Genomic DNA, 23,352 nt, shown 5'->3' with positions numbered 1-23,352 from the left:
CTATTTAGCCAAGTGGATTTGACTGTGTTAGGAAATATCTTAACATGCCAAAGCCACAGCTTTGCACATATAGGTCTTGCTATGGGAAAAGGCCATGTGACCCCTATACCATACATACAATACATATTCAATAGACACCAGGTATTCCTCTTCCCTTGCCAAGAGATACAGTACACAGGCAGCCCATAAATACAAGCACATTAGATGTATACACAAATAGAGCCATTAAGAGAAAATATAGCAAACTGCCCCAAAGGGAGATTGAAAACACTGAATCTACATTGAGTACACCCCCACTAATCTAAGCAAAGGAGACTTGAGAAGGCAACAGTTATTTTAGTGTACAAAGAAGCTATGTAACAGGGTCTACTAACTCTCTGGGACTTGGACAAAAAGTGCCAGCAAGTCAACACAGAGCTCAGTGAAGGACAGAGCTCTTACACAAATGCTCCCCGTCTGGCTGAGCATGCTGGAAGCCTCAAGGATTAGAACATTAAGGCCACCAAGATGCCAAATAAACCCTAGATCCTATAAACTAAATGAATACCCTTTTCATAACTTGCTCTTTTCTGTTAATGTTTCCTCAATCAATGGTTACTTTAGTCATGGAGTTTGTTGCTACAAATAAGCAAACTAACTGCCCTCTAATAGGGAAAACTTTCCTTCTACTCAAATGGAGTCGTACTAGGATCTGCAGCATGCCACTCCATGTCTTTTACAATGGCTGAGAGGAAAAAACTTGGCTAATACTATGGATACTAACTCTGCTCTACTGGGTCCATATTAACCAGATGAGTTATCTGTGCCCATATTTTTTCTCTAGATAGAACTCACAGCACCTCAGGTTTTGGAACCAAACCCTAGTCAGGGACCTCAGATCCAATAACTAGGTCCTTGTCTTATGCCAGCTCTGCCATAGTAATCCCAACCCCAATTCCTGTAGTGCCAAGCTCTTTGACTGCTCCCTCCACCAACCTTAGTCTTCCTAGAATAGTGATAGAAATGTTCCACATATATGTTGTCCAATATGGTAGCCACTAAACATACGTGGCTACCAAGCACTTAAAATGTGGCTGAATTCCAACCCCTAACAAGCAATAATGAGAAGTGCTGCCCTCCAACTGCCAACAAGCAAGAGTAGGAAACCCGGACTTCTACTTCTATCTGGCAGTAACAAGACAGCAATTCCTTTCCCCAGGAGTTGGAGCTCCTGGAGCTAGAGTAGTGCCAGAGACAGCCAGGTGAAACAGAAAGTTTAAATAAGATCCAGTCTCATAACATACCACAAAATGTCCATATTTCTGTAAAAATCACTTATCATACCAATGACCAGAAAGATCTCAAACTGAATGAAAAAAGGCAACCAATAGGTGTCAAAACCAAGATGAAAAAGATATTAGAATTACGTGACAAAGATTTTAAACCAACCATCACAAAAATGTTTCAATAAGCAACTAGAAACACTCTGGAAACAAATGAAAAATAGAAATATCATAAAAGAAAGAGGATATATAGACAAATCAAGTAGAAATTTTAGAAATGACAAATATAATAACCAAAACATAGAAACTCAATGTATGATCTCTACAGCAGAATGAAGAAGATTGAGAAAAGAATCACTTAACTTGAAGATAAAATGATATAAACTATCCAGTCTGAACAAGAGAAAAAAATAGACTGAGAAAAATGCACAGGCCTTGGGGACCTGCAGAACTACAGAAACAAGATCTAACTTTTCTGTCATCAGAAGAAACCAGGAAGAATAGAAGACAGGACAGAAACATTATTTGAAGGAATAATACTTGAAAACTTCCCAAATTTGGCAAAAGACACAAACCTACAAACATAAGAAGCTTAGCATATCCCAAACCAGATGAACCCAAAGAAATCTATGCCAAGGCACATCATAGTCAAATTTCTAAAGACTAAAGAAAAAGAGACCTGAAAAGCAGCAAGAGAGAAATGACACCTTAACTACAAGTGTAAAACAATTCAAATAAAAGCAGATTTCTCATCAGAACTCATGAAGACCAGAAAGAAATGGCACATTTTTCAAGTGCTTTCGGGAAACAACGACAACAACAACAACCTCTTAACCAGGAATCCTACATCAGGTGAAAATATCCTTCAGGAATGAAAGGGAAATCAATAAATTCTCAGAAGAAGGAAAACTAAGATAATCTGTTGCTAGCAAACCTGCATTAAAAGAATAACTAAACGAAGATCTCTAACAGAAAGGAAAACACAAAAGAAGGAATCTTGAAACCTCAGAAAGGAACAAAGAACAACAGAAAGAGTAAAAGTAAGGGTAAATATAATTGACTTTGCTTCTCCCATTGGGTATCTCAATTATGTTTGAGGGTTGAAGCAAAAATTATAGCATTGTTTAATGTAGTTCTAAATATATGCAGAGAAAGTAAGGCAATTGTAAGTGGGGAAAGTTAAAGGAACATAAAGAGGGGTAAGGTTTCTATAATTTACTCAAACAAGTAAAATGATACTAGTAGACTATAATAAATTATGTATTTACAGACACTTTGTAAAATAGATTTTCAGTTTCTGAAAAAAACTGCAAAATTAGTTTTTAGTCTAAAAAACTACACATACACTTACCATGCAATGCAGCAATTGAACTCCTGGGAACTTCTCCCAGAGAAATGAAAACTTACATTCACACAAAAATGCTAGGCCGGGTGCAATGGCTCATGCCTGCGATCCCAGCACTGTAATCTCAACTCTGTAATCAGAGGCTGAGGCGGGTGGATCATCTGAGGTCAGGAGTTTAAGACCAGCTTGGCCAACATGGTGAAACCCCGTCTCTACTAAAAATACAAAAATTAGAAAAATTAGCTGGGCATGGTGGCATGTTCCTGTAGTCCCAGCTACTTGGGAAGCTGAGGTGAGAGAACTGCTTGAACCTGGGAGGTGAAGATTGCAGTGGGCTGAGATTGCAGTACTACACTCCAGCCTGGGCAACAGAGCGGGTCTCCATCCCACTCCACCGCCCCCCACTAAAAGAAAGAAAGAAAGAAAAAAAAAACGTGTATGCTAATGTTCATAGCAGCTTTACTTGTAATAACAAAAAAATGGAGACAACCAAAATTTCTCCCTACAGGTGAATGATTAAATAAACTGTGACACAGTCATACCATGGAATACTGTTCAACAGTAAAAAGAAATGAACTATTTATGCAAAAAAACTATTTATGCCCTGGGATGGATCTCAAGGGCACTATGTTGAGTGAAAAAAAGCCAACCCCCCAAAGTCACATACTCTATGATTCCATTTATATAAAAATCTTGAAATGATAAAACTTTAGATATGGAAAATATATTGGTGATTGCAAGGAGTTTGAAATGGCAAAGGAGTAGCGGTGAATGTGACTACAAAAACTATAAAGGTGTAGCACAAAAGAGATCTCTAGCTGTGATGAAATAATATTTTATCTTGATTATGATGGTGGTTGCACAAATATACATATGTGCTGGCCCAGCACAGTGGCTCACACCAGTAATCCAAGCAATTTGGGAGGCCAAGCAGGAGGATTTCTTAAGTCCAGGAGTTCAAGACCAGCCTGGTCAACACAGTAAAACCATGTTTCTATAAAACTAAAAGTAAATAAAAAAACACAAATATACACATGTGATAAAGTGTCCTTGCAACTTTCCGTGAATCTATCATTATTCCTAAATAAAAAGTAACAACAAAAAAGATCAAGTCACTGTGGTAGGCAGAATAATAGCCTTCCAAACATGTCCACATCCTACTCCCAGAACCTGTGAATACGTTAGGTTATATGGCACAAGAGGAATTAAAAGTTGCAGATAGAATTAAGGCTGCAAATCAACAAACCTTGAGATGGAAAGATTATCTCGGATTATCCATCCAGGTAGACCAAATATAATTATAGGAATCATTATAAGCAGAAGAGGGAGGTATAAGAGTCAGAGTCAGAGAAGGAAATATAATGACAGAAGCAAGATTGAAGTGATGCAGTGTGAGGAAACAATGTCCCATCTCTAGCTTTAAATATGGAATGGGGCCATGAGCCAAAAATTCCAGCAGCCCCTAGAAGCCAGAGAAACAAGGAAATGGAGTCTACACCCAGAGCCTCCAGAAAAAAAGATAGCCCTGCCTACACCTTGATTATAGCCTGGCAAATGCCTAGTTCAGACACTTAATCTCTGACCTTTGAAACCATAAAATTATAAATTTGTTATTTTAAACCACTAAGATTTTGGACATTTGTTACAGCAACCATAGTAGAAAATTGAAAAAGCTACGAAATAGGGGTTAAAAACCAACCCACTCAAAGATGGACAGCTGGCTTTTTGCAGAGTACATTCAATTCATTAGTCAGAATCAATAATTCCATACTATAATTTTAAGGCAATAGTCAATACATCATGGCTAATGATATTTGCAACTCTACATCACCAATGATAGCAGTGATAGAAATGTTGCCTCAGAATCGCAGGGAAACAATCACATTATTCCCTATTAAATGGGGCCTGCTAAACTAATGCAGGGATGAGAACAGAAGCATTTCACCATAGGGGCTGGAAATCTTGTCTTAACCCAGCTAGAGATCTCTATTTGCCAAGAAATCCCGTGTTGGAAAAACAGGACATCTATACTTATTTTTTGCTATGGTTTGAATATTTCTCTCCTCCAAAACTCATTTTGAAATTTAATCTCTGATGTGGTAGTATTGACAGGTGGAGCCTATAAAAGGTGAATGGATTAATCCATTCATAAATTAATGGATTAATAGGTTAATGGATAAATGGATTATCATGGTAGTGGGACTGGCGGCTTTATAAGAAGAGAAAGAGAGACCTGAGGTAGCACATTCAGCCCCCTTGCCATATGATGCCCTGGTACTGCTTCAGGACCCTACAGATAATTCACCAGCAAGAAGGCCCTCACCAGATGCATCCCCTCTACCTTGGACTTTTCAGCCTCCGTAAGAAATAAATTCCTTTTCTTTATAAATTACTCATTTTCAGGCATTCCATTATAAGCAACAGGAAACAGACTACCAAGGGGTAGAACATAGAAACAATAGAAGAATACATTGAATTAGAAAAATGGTAGGGTAAATACATGCAGATGGTAAAAAGACCCAGCCAGGAGCAAAGCGAATTCCCTATAAGACAGAAAAACTCATTTTGTTCTTTTCTCTGTCCCCAGTATCCCAGGGCTTAGCACATAGTAGATGTTCAATAAGCGTTTGCTGAGTTTAATTATCAATTATCATTAATGGACCCCTCCAGTCTTAGGGTTCTATTAACCCACATGCTTTGCAATAGTCTAAACTACCAAGACAAGAAAAAATAAACATTTATTCATGAATCTGAACACCACTTGATATGGTTTGGATTTGTGTCCCTGCCCATATCCCATGTCGAACTGTAATCCCCAATGTTGGAGGACAGGCCTGGTAGGAGGTAACTGGATCATGGGGGCAGATTTCCTCCTTGCTGTTCTCATGGTAGTGAGTGAGTTCTCATGAGCTTTGGTTATTTAAAAGTGTGTAGTACCTCCTCCTGTGCTCTCTTCCTCCTGCTCTGGCCATGTAAGACAGGCTTGCTTCCGCTTCTGTCATAATTGAAATTTTCCTGAAGCCTCCCCAGCCATGCTTCCTATACAGCCCGTGAGACCATGATCCAATTAAACCTTTCTTCTTTGTAAATTACCCAGTTTCAGGTATTTCTTTACAGCAGTGCGAGAACAGACTAATACACCACCTATTACTACCATCCAAACTGCAAGGTACAGATGTGGCATATATTCGTGTTTGCAGATCTTAAGGAGCTTTGCCATTAATATATAATGTTGGATATCCAGGATGAAATACATTAACTCTCTCCAAGATGGTTAATACTCCTAAAGGCTCATGTGCCTTAAGGGTCCCCATGAAGGTATCTGGACACCATCTCCCTCTCTGACTCCATCACTATACCTAATGATTGGTGCTAGAAAGAGTTCCCCATATTTTTCAGACCCTTGGCTAAGAGAAATAGAGAGACAGATGAAAGAGAGAGAGGTAGGGGGCAGATGAAATGTGAGTGAGCTTTTATGGAATATGTTTTATATATTTGTGATGAACTTGTGTGGCGGGGGTGTGGAAGCTGAACAGGCATTTTGAAGAATTAGAGAGTTGACAAGTCAATAATTTGGGGAAACTAGTCTTGACTTGTTTTCGGTGAGAATGGTAATGTGAAAGTGAGTGCTAAGTGGCTCTTTTTCATAATAAAAAAATGCCTGCGAAGGCTAATCAGAAAAATGCTTGTAACAGTAGCTGAGGGCTGTGGACCATAAATATGCCAATAACATACTTTTTTGAGAGAGTCATTTCATGGCTTCCATTTCAAGCTACCATGACCATGACAGCCATACAACGAAAATTCTGTAACAACTGGAGAAAGGTTAGTACTGAGGCTTTAAACTCACAATGCATGGTTGGGCTTCCTGAAAATGTATGTGTAAATATGCACTTTTCTGAAGACAGCATCCTTGGCATTCATTGAATTTTCACAGGGGTTCGTGCCAAGGTTAGGGACCATTGGCTAGAAGGTGATGGCCCATTTTTTCTACTCCCCTACTTAGTAAAACAGCACATCTTCAGAATGTGTTCCAGTTATTTAGCAACTAAAGACAAAGCAGGCTCCTATTCAAGCAATCACAGGCATGCATGGAATAACACGGCAAATATTGGGGAAGAAGGCATAAAGAATTTAGTGGCACAACAAAATTTGGATTATTCACCAAGGCAGGAAAGAAAAAATAGCTCTTGACATTTTGACTCAAACAAAAAATTCATGTGTGGATTTCACTTTTCAGGTCACCCTCTGCAACTCTACCAGGCTCTGGACAATCTCCAAACCCTTGATATGAGCTGAAATATAATCACAAAATGTGCACTCATTCTAACATTGAACTAAGCGAAGCTCAATTAAGGAGAGGAAGCTTGAAAATGTTTGCAGAAGCAACTCTAAATGGTTCCATGTTTTCTTCTTGTCTGCATTATTTCTTTTTCCACAGCAGGCCAGATTTGGTCTGTGGGCCATAGTTTCTTTTAACTCCTGCCCTGGATCGATGAAAGCCAATCATGGATACTGGGAGGACTGGGAGGCAGTTGAAAAGATCATCATGCTTATTATGGAAAAGGCAAATTGAAAAACTATATACACAAGAATCAAGACCACATGCAAACTATCTGAAACAGAAAGTTGCCTGTACACTTCTCAAACCTATTCTGAAAAGAACGAACACTTCTCTTGGTGCTATGCCCTTGTATATTACAACTACGATGGTCAGGATGTTATTTCTAAACTTAACTTTCTCCTGATAAACTTCAAACTTATTAACTCTTACCAGTCTTTCATGAAAGTTAGAGCAGCCATTTTCCAACATGCAGATACCACCTCTTTATGTGCATGTATATGTGTAAATACACACAGGCATTTTGGAGAGATGCCTTTGGAGTCAATAATCCAATTCAGTTGGGCCCAAAGCCTGAATCATTTCAGGGAGTCTTCTCCAGAAAGATCTTTTAGCTAGGAAAAAGATAGGCTGAGCTGGGTTAGGGGATTATAACGTCTCCAAAGCTCATTATCCACTCAAGTTTTGCAAATATAACCACCTCTCCAAATTGAGAAGCATGGTTTCTCTAGAAGGTGGCTTATAGTAAGGTGATCACAAAATTCTTTTCCAAACTGGGACATTTTCAAGGGTAAAATAAGTATGCTGGGACAACAGGCATAAACCACAACATATGGCCACTCTACTTATAGTCCTCCATAAAGGAAATGTTTTAACTTCCCCCAAATAAAATGAATCTCTACACCTGTTCTTGACAGAGGATGACTTGGCACTACTCTAGCAGTCAGGCCCAAGGTATAATTAATCTTGGCCTCAAACCTCTAAATCCCTTCAGAGTAAACATCAGGAGGAGCGTCTTGTTTAGGCTAATGGTATAACACTTAAAATGGGCTACTGAGGGTGAGAAGCTGAAAAATTTTTTAATGGGACTTGGGGGTACTAGAGAAAACTGTAGATAATAGTTTATATCAAAATTATTACACTGGGGATAAATAAGATTACATATTGAAGTGCTCTTTGGAAAAGTAATAATTGTGTGCATAGTATTCATAGTTGGTCATGAAGACTTCAGCTTCCTTTCCACCAGATAAGATGATAGGGAAAGAAATCAGATCATAGCACTTACCTATAGAAAAAGACCAAAATGAACACATTCCCTAGCAGAGGCCTGTGAATCACTGGGCAGTGAGGGACTGAAGGGAACAAAGACAAAGAAGGTCCTCATGCCTACCTGTAGCTGGCCCATAAAAGGCCCTATCATCACTAAAAGGCAGCTTCTCCGAATCTTCCACTTTCCCAGCTGACCACACCCCAGACCAGATTTCCCGAAGGTTGTGATGTACTTATAAACAGAGTCACTGTCATTTGAGAAGAGAGAAATGTTCATCTTTGCCTAAAAAGAAATTTTCTGGGCAAGAGAAATGGTGTGAACATAAAGGTAGCTCCAAGTAATCAATCTCGTTTGGTGCTCTTTGTTTTTATTTTTCTGAGTACATAGTGGTGTAGATATTTTTTATTGTTTTCAACAAGCCCTGGAGAAGTGGCATAAAGAACCTAACAAGTTCTTTATGTCTGACCCTATGACCTTGGGTTTGAAAAGGTGCTCTGTTGGAGCATTAGGGAGCTGGTGGCCAACTCTTCAGAGGAAGTAAAAGAAAACCTAAAAGCTCTTAAGACGGGAAAAGGAAGTCAAATGACCTACTCTTTAGTGAACCATTCCCCTTCCCTTTCACCCACTTTGGCCCTTTTCTCCTTTTGCTTACTCCTACCAGGAACATTTAATATATGCACCATCAGATAAAAGTTTAAAGGTAATGTAACAGTCAAATGCCAAACAGAATTTCTTCTTCTCCCCTTACTAAGGAATTTACAGAAGAAAAAAAATTAATTTACTAAAACTGGATTTAGGAAAAGAGAAACTGCAACTAATGCTTCTTTGGATAGGCCAGTCCTCCTATGCAAATACACCATGGTGGTCTGTGAGACCTGGACCTCCATAGTGACCATGTCAGGGATCCATGAGCAGATCTTTGAGTGCCCCAGCACTTAGCACTTTTCTTATCTTTCTCCCACCTCCTAAACACAGGCAACACCACCACACCTTTAGTTCTCTCTGCTTACTGGGTAGCTCACAGGTAATCAGAAGATTGTAGAAAAAAGAAAAAGAGAGAAAAGAGACAGGTTGAAGTAAAACAGAAAGTGGCAGTGTTGCAGTTGTTTGACTTTGGCAACAGGGTGTTATAAGTTTGTGTGTGCACGTGCGTGTGTGTATGTGTGTGTGTGAAAAAGCACTGATGCATCAAAGATTTATTCACTTTATTCACTGAACAGGTTGATTTATTTAACAGACTTGACATATGTTAAATTCTGCCATGTACTTACATAATTGTTACCAATTTATCAGAGATCTTATTTAGGCAAATATTTGCTTTAAAAGTATTTTCCTTTAAATGACTTTCTCTAGCTTACTGCACAATCAATCCATGGTTCATTTAAATTATGTTATGTTAACAATACCTATTTGGTGGAGGTCTCTCAAATCTAATATTCCCAGAGCCATTTCATCTCTATTCAAACTCTATCCTTCTTTTTTCCTAGTAATAAATTTCTCGCTAAAATCACACCATAGGGGAAACTTTATATATATGTACAATGTCTTTTGATGTCATGGTATTTTACACTTACGATTTACAAAAAAAGCAGTTTATCAGTATATTGTTAAAATCACAGATCTGAACACTGTTAACCTTAAAAACTGGCTAAAAGGACAAAAGGATGTGTTATTGTATGAGTTATGTCTGGGGGGGCCAGTTAGGAGAGCCAGGTAGAGAACTCATCAGAATAAGAGAAAGTAAATAGAGAAATTTCAAGTCTTACAAATTTTGTTCAATCACCCTACCTCATTTAAACACATGTGCACCAAAAATTATATTTTTAAACTCGCAGGCATGCAATCTAACTAGATTTGTGGGGAGCTAAAATATTGGAAAGTATTTCTAAAAAACAAAAACGTCTAATCACTAGCCACCAGGGCTGGTTTCAGTTCCTCTATTGTAAAAACGCTATTTGCAAAAACAAGAGGCTCATTTTGACCTCCTAGGTTAAGCAGTGTGGGGACTATGAAACACACGGGGGAAGAGAGGGAAATACCATCACCACACCAAGTAAATTTTTGACCTAGTAAGCAAATACGTTTTTGTTGTTACTGCTGGGTAAAATGTACGTCTTCCAGAAATTAGACACTGTAATAAAAATGTACCAGCCCAAATTTAAATTGCTCACTAGACAGATGGTTAATTATATTCACAGCCACATATTTCACTGAGATAGAGTTTCAGACACTCAGCCAGTTTTATTTGATTAGCCGGTTTCCCAGTTAATATGTAAAATGACAGTTACTTAGGACTTTTTTGTTCCCTTCTAAAAATATTTTTTCAATAAGTGTAAATTCTCCTCAGCCATAAGAACGTCACTGCTGTAAATAAAACGTTTGGTCATATGTTACCTCATGCGTAAAAGATGTAAGGGAGATTCACCCCCCCAACACAAATGGTCGTAAGGAGTTCAGAGAAGACCATTATAGCACCTTTTCTCACCAAGCAAAACATTCCAGTAATTCCTCCACCAAAAACAACCAAGGATATATTCAAATCCCGGGATTAGAGTGTTTTAGACATTTTATAAAAACAGCCCTGCCAGCCCTACAACACAAATCATGTCTTTTCAGATAACAGTCTGGAAAATGCAACATTAGAAAAAGGCCACATAGCTAAGTGTAGTGCTGTGCACAGAATTCAACAATATGCTGGGAGCCAAAACCCAGAAGCAAAATATGAGCCCACTTATTCCAAAATGCAACCAGAAGCTTAACAAAAATCAAGAGTGCTGTTGTCGAAATGGGGATGTCAATTTTTTTTTTTTTTAACTTCGAAAAAGAAAACCTTGCGCGGGTGATTCGGTCCCTCACGAATCAGACAGACAGAAGCAGTCACGCTGAAATCGCTGAATTCCTCAGCGGAACGGCGCCAACTCAGCGGCGCGGTTTCCACACTTTCCCGGAGCGGGTCTCCGCTCCCGGCGCCGGCTCACTGCTTTCCCGCCCTGCAGGCTGTACAACACGCGAGCCGACGTGTGCTGTGGGGCGCGGCAGAGAGAAGCGCCAGAAGCCACACAGGAAAGCGTCAATTCGACCGCCACCGAGAGCGGGAAGGGGCCACTAGCCAGTTTCCGCAAAGGTGACGAGCTGGGCGAGGCTCAGTCTGGCCCACAACTTAAACCTGTCCGCAGCCTGGGCCGAGTAGTGCTTGTCCTGGGGGCGCTCTGTGGTCACCACCGCCGCCAGGCTTCGCACCTTTGCGGCTTTGGTCTGAGCACCCGGCCTCGGCCGCCGCGTGGGTTTTCCCGCTCTCGCCGAAGCGTGCCATGCCCATGCCCCGTTCCCTGGCCAGGCTCTACCCTGCACCAATCCGAAAGGAAGCGGCACTCTGCCGGGCTATGTGCGTATAAGCGCGGCGGCTCCGGTCCGCTCGCTTCCCCTCCCCCCGCAGTCCCCTTCCTACGGCGCAAGCACAGAGGCCTTTCCTAGATTGCAGTGCCTGTCACGGCGAGCCGGGATCTCTCGCCCTCGCGGCCTCGCTACCTCATACATAGACTCACACATTCGCACACAGACGTCCTCTCTTCCGTTTTCCCTTCCTTCTCTTCTTGTTCGAGTTCCCCCAATTCGTTCCATCCCCTGCCGCCGCCACCCCTAGCCAGCCGGGGAGCCGGCGAGAAGGGCAGGGGGCTTTATGGCAGCGCTCGTACTCACCTCACAGGCCGACTCCTGAGGCGCACGTCGCTAGCGCGGTCGCAGTCAAGGCTGGGCTGCCGCCGTCGCCTCAGCTGTTCGAGCTGTCTTCACCGCCACCGCCGCTGCTACTGCTACTGCTGCCGCCGCCGCCGCCGCCTCTGCCTCAGCTCCATGCGCAGGGCCCGCCAGGTGGACGCGCCTCTCTCCTCGCTCGCTCCCTCAGGCTCCGCCGCCGCCACGCTAGATGGAGTCAGAGCTGTCGGGCTCTGGCCCTGAAACTCAGAGCTTCCGCGGCTGCCCGGCTGCTCTAAGGGTCCCTGCTTCGCCTGCACTACCTCTCCCCACGGCTGGAGCTACCTAGCGAGCGGGTTGCGCGCGAGGCGCCTGGAGCCCGCTCTGTGCGGTGGCTGCGGCCGTCCGCGAGAGGGAGAGAGGAGGGCGGCTGCTACTGTCGCTATAGCTGTTAAAGCTACTGCTAAATGCTGCTACTGCCGCTAATGCTACTGCTGTGGCGGCGGCGGCGGCTGCTGCTGCTGATGCTACTGGTTTTCCTTCCCAGGTTCTTCCCCTGCCTCGTCCCCCCTCCTTCCCCTACCTCCTCCTCCTCCTACTCCTCCTCCTCTTTCTCCTCCTCCTCCTCCCTCTTCTCCCTCTGCCGCTTTTCTCAGAGCCTCTGCAGGCACTGCCTGGTCCCCTCTTCTCTCAGAGCTGTCTCTGCCCATTCAGAAAGGTGCCCAGAGTGGGGCTGCCTCTGCTGCCACCATCGCTATTGCCCCTGCCATTGTTTCCTCCAACACGGCTGTTCTTGCTGGACGCCTCCCCCCCCTACCCTCCTTCCCCACCACAGCCCTCCCTTTCCCTCTCGATCTCCTTGCCCTCTCTAAGGTCCCTTCCTTATGTGCCCCCCCCAACTCTGTCCGTCTGTCCCTTCCTCCCCTTAAGCGTCCGGGAGCGCGCACTGCGCGGCCACCTGTCATAAAGGGCGCGCACCCCCTTCCCCACTTCCACCCCGCCCCCCACTCGCGTTCCTGCTGCCCTACCAATCCACCACGCCACTGGTGCGTTCTTCCCCTGGCAGACACGCAACCGGACACCACTCTCCCACACCTTTTGGGGCAGTTGTGTGTGCGGAGAGGGGTACTCTGAAGTTTGGGGAAGAATATTTGAATGGCTTCATCCACCAAGCCACTAACCATTCAACCTCTACCTACTCTTAACTTCGGGGCCTGGGCCCCCAGGAACGTGGGTCCTATTTGAAGCGTTGGATGAAGGCACACAATTGGGGAGGGATGTTTGGGGAATATAGGAAAGAAGGAAAATTGAATATGGCTAGGAAGGAAAACAGATCTGCCTGATGACTGTCATTGAAAAATCTCTCAGGTGGTCATTTTCCTTCAGACGTCCTGGGAACTCAACAGTAAACAGCAAAACGATTGGAGAGCAACTCAGGAGGAACCATTTAGTACTTCTGGAGCCCTGGGTGCAAGGTTGGGCCTGAGCCTTGGGAGTTGTCACCACTAGGAGCCAAGGCAAGAGATGAAAATGTTGGTACTAGAACAGAAGGTAAAACTAGCTGCTTTGTGTACGCTTGCTCCAACATCATTGTCAAAGCACAGCTTCTTGAGTCAGGCAGGGCCCAATTTCAGATTTCTCTGCTGCCACAGCTATGGTCTCATATGGCTACCAGGGCTTAGGCTTTGAGATCTGATATGTGCAACTTCTCACCATCATTTGTCATACAACCCCTCCCCAGAAACAGCACAGAGGTGGGGTGGAGGTATATTTTCTTTTCCCTGGAAAAGTACAAGAGATGAATGTTCCAGACATCCCATTGACAATAAGGTCTGAGTCACTTTACCAAGTTTGAGGCTATCTACCATGGGTCTTTCATTCCTGGACCATAAAGTGTCTGTAGGCTTTTACAGCTCCTCATCTCTGTGCCTTTGTTTCTGTCATTCCACTTGCTTAAAACACTTTTGTTATTTCTCCCTCTCATTTTATATCTATGAAACTCATCCACAAATGATATCTCAGCCTGAAATAATCACACTTATTGAGTCCTTACTATATGCCAGACACAGTGCTAAGCAATCTACACGAATTATTTAATCTTCACAACAAACACAATTTTACTATGTCAATTTTACAAGTGAGAAAATTGAGTCACAAGGAAGTCAGGTATATGGTCCTGAGGATAGGGATATCTTATTTGTCTTGCATTTGTGAGACACTGTGCAAATATATTTGCATCTTTCAGGCACTGGAATAAATAAAAAGACATAAAATTTGGCTTCTGCTCTCAAAAGCAAAAACAAAGAAAGAAGTAAAAAAGGTTAACCATGCAAAATGCCACCCATTTATTGGCTGGATCTCAGTGTCCAGAATGAATTGTTCTTTTTCCGTTGTCAAAAAGCACATGGTTTTCATCTGTATTAACCACATATACTATTCTTCCTTTATAAAGTTAATTGATTATTAGTTACCAGTTATAATTTTTGCCAATGCCCTCCAGCCAAAAACTACCAGAAACACAACTGTAGCTGAACAATTTGGGTTTACTGCTTGTTAGAGTGAGGGATAACACACACCATGGCTGTTAGAGGCTGATTTGCGTTTCCCCAAAAATTCATACGTTGAAGCTCTGACTATTCCCAGTAACCCAGAATGTGACAGTGTTTGGAATAGGGCCTTTAAAGAGGCGACTAAGTTAAAATAAGGCCCTGAGGATGGGCCCTAATCTAATATGACTGAGGTCCTTGTAAGAAGAGAACATTAGGACACAGACAACACAAAAAGACCAACTGCAAGCTAAAGAGATGGTGATCTCAGGAGAAACAAGACCTACTAACACCTTGATCTTGGATTCTTAACCTCCAGAACTGTGAGAAAATAAATTTCAGTTGTTTTAATCACTTAGTCTGTAGTATTTTGTTATGGCAGCCAGAGAAAACTAACAAAACAGGAATGGGATATCTCAGATAAAGGGTGGTAAAAAGGATTTATTACGGGATTTGAGTTTTGGTTGGATAATTGGGGGAGGGTTTAAGAAAATGGGAATTAATTATACATTGAATGCTGTCAGAAAGCAAGGGCAATTCTATGACTGGGCATCTTAATCTTATCTATAGGGAGGTAGAGTAAAGTGGAGATAAGGCTTTCGTGGGGTTTTTATCTGTGCTTAGGCAAAATTATGAAGGGGTCTTATTTTGTTTCATTTTGTCATGTTCTCAGTGTAACATTGTCTGATGTCAGTATTTTGTAAGAGTGCTTATGTCCATCAGGAGACCAGCCATGGCCTACCTGTGAATGCCAGGTCATCTTCCAGATGGCTTTTCTTCTTCTTTCAGACAGGTTTAAGTGTGACTACTTAACAATATCCATTAGTTGTATGACTTTGGGCAAATTACTTTACTTGTCTGTGCTTCAGTTTCCTCATTTATGTTAATAATTGAGAAAAATTGTATTAACCATAGGTTTGTTGTGGGAACTAAATGAAGGAATAAATATAATATCCTCAGAATAGTGCTTGGCACATAGGCAGCGTTCACTCAATGTGAGTTATTATTCATGTCTGTTTTCTCCAAGAGACCATATAGCTTAAATTACATATTATTATAGTTATATATTGGTGTGTTTTCCTTTGCTAGACCATGAGCTCCTTGAAGGCAGGGACAATGTGTACTGTCATAGTGATAATAGCTAACTTTTACTGAATATTTTCAATGGGCAGGCACAGATATTAACTGTAGTTACTCCATAAAAACTTTTGAGGGCCCATCCCTACCTTTAGACTAGCCTTGGCATCCTCTTTGTGCTTCCATAGCATTTGTGTGTACTGCAATAATTACACTTAGTATACGATACTGACACTGTCTGATTATGTGTTTTCTTCCCTTTCTAGACTGTTCATTTATGGAGAGTAGAGCAGATACTTTCAACTTTGATGCCCATATCTAAGCACAGTGCCCAGCACAACAGAAGCACTCAATATAAAAACACAGATAGGATGTAAAACGCTAATTGGATTCAGTACATTCTTTGCTTCATCTAGAGTGGTACTAAAGTCAGGTCTATCTTAGCCTCCATCATCCCTTTCCCTGGGGTCTTATTGATTAAAAACGTAACAGAGACTCTCTTATAGAGTGGTCCTCCCTCTAAGACAGATCTAAAGAAGAGAATCACTGTGAGACTTCAGTGCAAGAAGGTGCCATTTGGGATTAACTGGCCTCTGCTATTTAACAGCCAATGGTTGCATATCCATTAGACAAAAGTGGAGTAATGAAGTATGGGACTAGAACCTAGAATCTTGGGTGTTAACCTTAATTTGGCCATAAGCAAACTGTATGGTTTTTAGAAAATTATTAAACCTCTCTGAACCGTAGTTTCTCCATAGGAGACATGGAGAACATAATCTCTCCACTGGCTGATAGATTAGATAACAAAGATTAAAGAGAGTTTACTGGAGTTTCTCTTTGGGAAAAACATTTAATTCACCCATTACTTCCATGTTACGTGCCTACATGATTCTCAGCCTCTGGAACTGGTATCGCAAAATGGCTACATTCTTTCAGATGCCAGCCAAAAGCCAAGGGTGTTGTAGTTTTTGGCCTGCCATATCATCTCCCTATCAGTCCCAAAACTCAGCCTGCTCCCAGTGAAGGGAGCTACAGTGTCTATATTTCTGGGACATAGGAGATGTTGCCATTCTGGAGATGGACCCAGAAAGTTTCTATCATGCTGAGGCCAGACACAGGATGTCTTTCAGCCCAAATGTGCGTTTTTATCTTAGCCAAGAAAGCTAAAAGGTGAATGACAGAAATAACATTATGATATCATATGCATATGCAAAAACTATCATATTACTTATGAAAGAAACTACCATATTACTTTTCATATAATGTACCACTATTGTGCCCAGAGACTATATACTAATTATACTAATGGCCTCTGGCTGGAACTTTATGGTGCATTTCCCTGGCGAATGTCAAAGAACGGCCCAAAAGAACTGAAGAGGGGGGTCCCAGAATTGAGTGGCCAGTGAATCAAAACCAGCATCTGCTGTTCCTCTTGTTTGAGAGGCAACACCCAGCATGTTGAGGGCTCCAAATAAATACAATGAAACTGACATTTAAATTTAACATATCTTAATTTATTGAGCTGGCTCAATACTTCTCTGTTTTGTCCTAAACAGGATTAGAAAACTATAGCCCTCCTAACAATAGACAGATGTCTCATTTTATTCTTCTTACAGCAGCCCTTGGAAGGGCAAGAGGATCCCTATTCTATAAGTTGTTCAGCTAGTGTTTGATTTAGGCCCTGTATTAGGTCTCAGGAGGAGAAAATAGAGACAATTAAAGACATTTTTTTTTTTTTGCCTCAAAGGACTCTATAGTCTATAAGGGGAAATGGAAACACAGGAAGACAACACTCCCAGGCTGTGCAGATTCAGGGCTGAGAGAGAGGTGAGAAAAAGTCAGGGCTTTAGGGTACCCGAGGAGTTTGGAGGTCCCTGGGCATGCCCCAGGTGTGGTAGCCCGGGAATAGAAGTATGACTGTACTAGGCAGTAAGGAGAAGAGCATATCGAGTATGAGGAAGAGCATGAGCTGAGGAAGTGCTGAGGCAGAATAATGGGCAATATATTTGGGAGTCAGTTGACATGTACAACATGTCTGGAGCTAAGGGCTTGTTCCGTGAAGCAAGCAAAATTTGAAGGGGTTGAATGGGGCCAGTCACGAAAGGCTTTGAAACTCTAGGATATATTAACCTTAAATTCTCACTGCCTACTTTATAAATGTGGAAAAGAAAGGTCATGGTCACATGCTAGATAGGTAGATAGCTGAGAAAGTGACCCTTGGGGTTCAGAGGATAGACAGTGATGAACATTTATGATTTATGATCTACTTTCACATACATCATGTCTTTTGTTCATGACAATCTATTCTAACAGAGTGGCACACAGCAGATATTCCCTTTCCTACTACTTTCTTGAAGCCTTATAACAAACAAACAAACATAACTTGTTGATTGAGCTCAGTGTCCTATGAAGGTGGATCTGAGTTGTTGAGAGAGGAGGTAAATAGTAGGGCTCACAAATCGAGCCCAGATGTACAAAGTGCTGGTTTCAGTCCAGAGTGTCTGGGGTGTCCTGCCCCAGTTTGTCCAACATGCTCAGGTGCTTTGCCTGCTGTGTTCAAAGCTAGCTTAGACAAGGACAGCTCCTGCCACTTGAGTACTTCCCCTCTCGGGGTGAGCCTTTGAAACATGCTGGGACAGGCTTGAGTGACTCGAAGTTAGGGAACTGAGATCTAGAGAAAACCACTTCCACCGTTAGTTGCCAACAGCCATTGGAGAAGCCCCAGATGAAGCCAGACCAAACAGCCCAGCACACAGGGCCCTATTACACAGTTCTAGCCACAAGCCAAAGATGTTTGTGGCTTTGGCAGCACTGAACAAGGTGGGAGCTGCGATGCCTTAGGACAGGACCATGGACAGAGATCAGCAGGCATCTTTAATCGGTCCCACAGTGAAATGCAGCCTTCCATCATGTGGCTGCATGCCTGGGTGACACTGCAGTTCTGTGGGTAATGTATGGAGTGTGTGATGTGGGTTTTGGTCTTCTCAAAGTTTAATACCACCAGAGTACCATGTACAGTGTGAGCTCTCTCTCTCTCTCTCAAACACAGACTTAGAGGCCTTATTCACTGTGGGAAATATTAGTGCCAAATGTGCACTGTTGAAAATTTCAATGTAGTATCATGGTTTGAAGAGGAGACACAGACTGAGCTCACTTAGCCTCAGAAACATCTGGTCCAGGGTTTCTTCGACATGGTAACCTCTGCTTCCTTAAGAAAATGACCTCAGAGAACTCGTCTTCTTGTGAAATCCAGTATCTCGGTGTGTACCTCACTCCCCCATCCCTACCAATCCAGGTAAAAGGGTGGAGGATTGATCTGTATTGTAGTAGAAAAACACTAGAAGTGGAATTAAATAACATGGGGTTCTACCCTTTACTAATGTGATCCTGGGTGCGGTGGGTCATGCCTCAAATCTCAGCACTTTGAGAGGCTGAGGTAGAAGGGTCGCTTGAGGCCAGGGGTTCGAGACAAGCCTGAGAATCATAGTGAGACCCCCATATCTATAAAAATCAAAAATAAATAAATTCATAGTATTCTAATCTGTAAACAAAAGGGGGGGCAAAGGTAATAATCTCTATCTTACACAGAACATGTGAGCAGTTCATGAGTTAAGGTGTATGAAAACACCTGCAAAAGGCTTATATATAGAGGTATATAATAAATGTGCCTATTCATGCACATATTCCAAAAGTTCCTAAAATCTCCCATCCTGCAAGAAGGCTTTCCTAGTACATTGGTGGAGGTATGTTTCCTTCTGTAAATACTAGCATTCCTATGATATACTTTTTTTCACCCTGTTAATAACTGCTGTTCCTGCTGATCTTGAAAATGATGGTGATAGTGATAGTATAACGTGAATAATAATTGCTGGCTGAGACCATAGAATAAATAATATGGGTAAAAGAGAGTGAGGGAAGAAGAATACCTTAGGAAGGAAACAGAAGCTCTTGCTGGTTTGGAGGTCTGATCTTTCCTGAACTAGCCTCTTTGAGTCCATTTACATAGGAATTCATGCCAAATCTCTAAGAACATTGCACCGAAGATTATTCAGCAAAAGGCATCCTAAGAAGCTTCTACCCAGAATGGAGGATGTGTTTCAAAAGTGAATGCATAACAAGCCAGGAAAAGAGATGTTTTCATTCATCTACAACAAATGCTTCCTGAGTATCTTTTTCGGCTACATACAAACCAATCCATTGGCATCTTGAAAGTGTAGAGACAACATACACCCAGTGTGACTATCTGTTCAGAACAGTCCATGAGTGTCTTCAACTTTGCTAAACAACATATGGACACTCTCTATTTTATATCCCTATGTCTTTTCTCAGGATGTTGCCCCAGCATGGAATGCCCTATGTGTGCCTCCATAATCAAAATCCTTTTCTTCCTTTAAGGTCTAGCTGAAATGTCATAACCTTTCTAAGGTCTTTCTTTAATCCCCCTGTGTTATTTTCCCAGGGCTGCTGCAACAAATTATCACAAACCTGGTGGCTTAAAACAACAAAAACGTATGCTTTCAAACTTTTAGAGGCCAGAAGTCTGAAATCAAGGTGTCAGCACAGCCACACTCCTTCCAAGGGCTCTATAGGACAATCCTGCCTTATCTCTTTCAGATTCTGGTAGTTCCTGGCATTTCCTGACTTGTGGAAACATAACTACAATCTCTGCCTCCATCTTCAAATTACCTTCCCTGTGTCTCTGTATTTCTCATCTTGTTTTGTAGGGACTTGTCATTGGATTTAGGTCCTACTGTGCTAGTGTAGGATGATTTCATCTCAATATCTGCCACCTAATTATACTGAAAAGACTTCTTTTCTAAATAAGGTTATATCCACAGATAGCAGAGGTTGGGACTTGGACACATTTTTTTATGAGTCACTATTCAACACATTGCATCCTTCCAAACTAAATTAATATAGCCTTCTTTTGACATTACATAGCACATATTTTTGTTCATAAGAGCATGGCTTTATTTTCCCTTCTATATTATATGTATGTGAATACAAGTCTGTCTCTCTGACCAGAGGGCATGCTCTTCAAGAGCAGGAACTATATCTTATTCATTTCTGTGGAACTTATTGCTTGTCCAAGTGCCTAACATATACTAGGTGTTCAATTAATTATTGTCAAATGTTTTACATGGCTGATTTATATTCCAATTCCAGGACTGAGCGAAATGGCTATGAAAGGTAGGCTGGGAGCAACAATGTACTACCTAACCTTCAGAGTTGTAATTTAGAATAAGTGTCTTCCCCGGGAAAGTATCAATTATCCTATTACCATGAGGCAATTGTAACTCCTTATATTATTATAGTCCAAGCAGCAATGGTGTCTTGAGAACCCCAAATCAAGCCATCATGTCTTCCAAGCTTATTTACTGATTTACTCAAGTGTCTATAATGCAATTAACTGAGCCCCTGTATGCCAAATACTAGGCTAGGCATAAATATATACATAAATCCATAAGGAATAGACATTGTCCTTTACAAGCTTAGAGTTATCCAAAAGGGAAAAGCATACACACATGACAGTTATGGGGCCAGATATGATCATCTGCCAGTAGGCACAACTAATGGACTACTGGATAAGTTAGGATAAGTTAGAGAACCTACTGGCTCAATAGAACTTAGAACCATGAACTTGGCCAGGAAAGCCTGCCACGTTTCTCTTCTGAAACATTCATGTTCTTTGGGTTTCCAGTGATACAACACTAATTGCTCAGGGCACATATTCTCTGCCCATTTCATGGATCAGAATAAAACATGCCTCTTTACCAAATTCTATCACTAACTCTTCCAACACAAGAGCAACCCACCTCTTTATTCTATATTGAAACCCTGAGAAGTTAAGGCAGATTGTCAGGAGGTTTATTTGCATAATGTCTCCCTGATATATACACTACATCACTCCAACCCCCAGAAAACACTATGAATAGAACTTTATAACTGATAATTAGGGTCCCAGATACTGAAATTAAGATGCCTGAATAGGGGAAAATCCAAGATGGCCGGTTAGGAGCAGCTCAGGATTGCAGCTCCCAGTGAAAGAACAGAGGGTGAGTGGACGCCACATTTCTGGACGGATTTTTATTGCCCACAGACCAGGAGATTCCCAGGCAGAGGAGCCCCACGGGTCGACAGCACGGCTGTTTTGGCTGGTGCAGCTGTTTTGCTGGCACCCCGGCATGGTGGTTCCCAGTGCAGAGTAAACGGGACTGTGTCCCCACATAGACAGCAAGGGGAGCTGAAACAGGGAGCCAGGCCAGGAGATTCCCAGGCAAAAAAGCACCACGAATCTCAGAGCTTCGGTTTCAGGTGGTGCAGTGGGTCACCACACGGGAAATCACACAGATCCCAGCGCCTTTTCAACAGGTGACCAGGACACCTGGGAGAGAGCCAACCGTTCAACTAAAAAACAAAAGACTCTGAGGCAGGGAGCCAGGTGGTCAGGTCCGGCTGGTCCCACCCGCACAAAAACAAAAACAAAAACAAAAAAAACAGCAATTGGAAACGCTCTGGGTTGAGAGTTTCACAGCAAGCACAGCTGAACCTGGGACAGTCCAGCTCTGTGGGGGAGGGGCGTCTGCCATTACTGAGGCACACCACCACTATGGAGGCAGTCCACCATTGATGAGGCAACCCGCCACTACAAAAAGAGTCCTTCATTACAGAGGCAGGCCACCATTGCCGAGGCACTTCAAACTACACCCATATAAACAGGACTGAAGGGAAGTTCACATGGCAGCTGGGCGGAGGCCACAGCAGCTCAGCGAAGCCTCTGCAGGCAGAGAGTGACTAGGCTGCCTCCTTGTTGGGCAGGGCAGCCCTGAAGAAAAAAAAAAGGCAGCAGAACAGCAGAAACTCATAAATAAAGCCCTAACTCCCTGACACAGAACACCTGGGAAAAAAAGGGGGTTTATGAGTTATGCTGCTGCAGACTTAAACTTACCTGCCCAGCAGCTCTGAATGAACAATGGAGCTCACAGCTCAGCACTTGAGCTACTATAAAGGACAGACTGTTTCCTCAAGCAGCTCCCTGACTCCCATATATCCAAAGAGTCACCTCATAAAGGAGAGCTCAGACTGACATTTGGCAGGTATCCTTCTGGGACAAAGCAGAAGAAGAAACTGGTAGCAACCTTTACTATTCGGCAGCTGCTGCAAGTGATCCCCAGGCAAGCAGGGCCTGGAGTGGACCTTAGCAGTCGTACAGCAGAGGGGCCAGACAGTTAAAAGGAAAACTAAGAAACAGAAATAACTTCATCAACAACAAACAGGACGTCCACTCAGAGACCCAATCAGAAAGCCAGCAACTACAAAGCCGACAGGTGGATAAATCCACAAAGATGGGAAGAAACCAGCACAAAAATGATGAAAACACCCAAAACCAGAATATCTCTCCTCCTACAAGGGATCACAACTCCTCACCAGCAAGGGAACAAGACTGGATAGAGAATGAGCGTGATGAAATGACAGAATCAGGCTTCAGAAGGTGGGTAATAAGAAACTTCTGTGAGTTAAAAGAACATGTTCTAACCGAATGCAAAGAAACTAAGAACCTTGAAAAAAGATTTGACGAAATGCTACCGAGAATGCACAACTTAGAGAGGAATATAAGTGAATTGATGGAGCTGAAAAACACAACACGAGAACTTCACGAAGCATGCATAAGTTTCAACAGCCAAATTGACCAAGCAGAAGAAAGGATATCAGAGGTCGAAGATCAACTCAATGAAATAAAACGAGGAGGCAAGATTAGAGAAAACACGGTAAAAAGGAATGAACAAAGTCAACAAGAAATATGGGACTATGTGAAA

At 42.2% G+C, this 23,352-nt stretch overlaps 1 protein-coding gene across 1 annotated transcript in view; it reads right to left on the bottom strand.

Annotated features, from left to right (window-relative positions):
• NEXMIF (neurite extension and migration factor) overlaps nt 1-12,001 on the bottom strand; it is a 211,240-nt gene extending 199,239 nt beyond the window's left edge. Inside the window, exon 1 of the mRNA XM_012455782.3 lies at nt 11,919-12,001. The gene's annotated coding sequence lies outside the window, so the exon portion shown is untranslated. The remainder of the gene's footprint in view (nt 1-11,918) is intronic.
• Between the last annotated feature and the right edge of the window lie 11,351 nt (nt 12,002-23,352).

The sequence above is a fragment of the Aotus nancymaae genome, unplaced genomic scaffold (genome assembly GCF_030222135.1).
Source record: "Aotus nancymaae isolate 86718 unplaced genomic scaffold, 86718_ANA_hifiasm-v0.15.2.pri h1tg000004l, whole genome shotgun sequence".
NCBI classification, from domain to species: domain Eukaryota; kingdom Metazoa; phylum Chordata; class Mammalia; order Primates; family Aotidae; genus Aotus; species Aotus nancymaae.
Note: the sequence above shows the minus strand (reverse complement) of the source record. Positions and strands in the feature narration are given on the sequence as shown.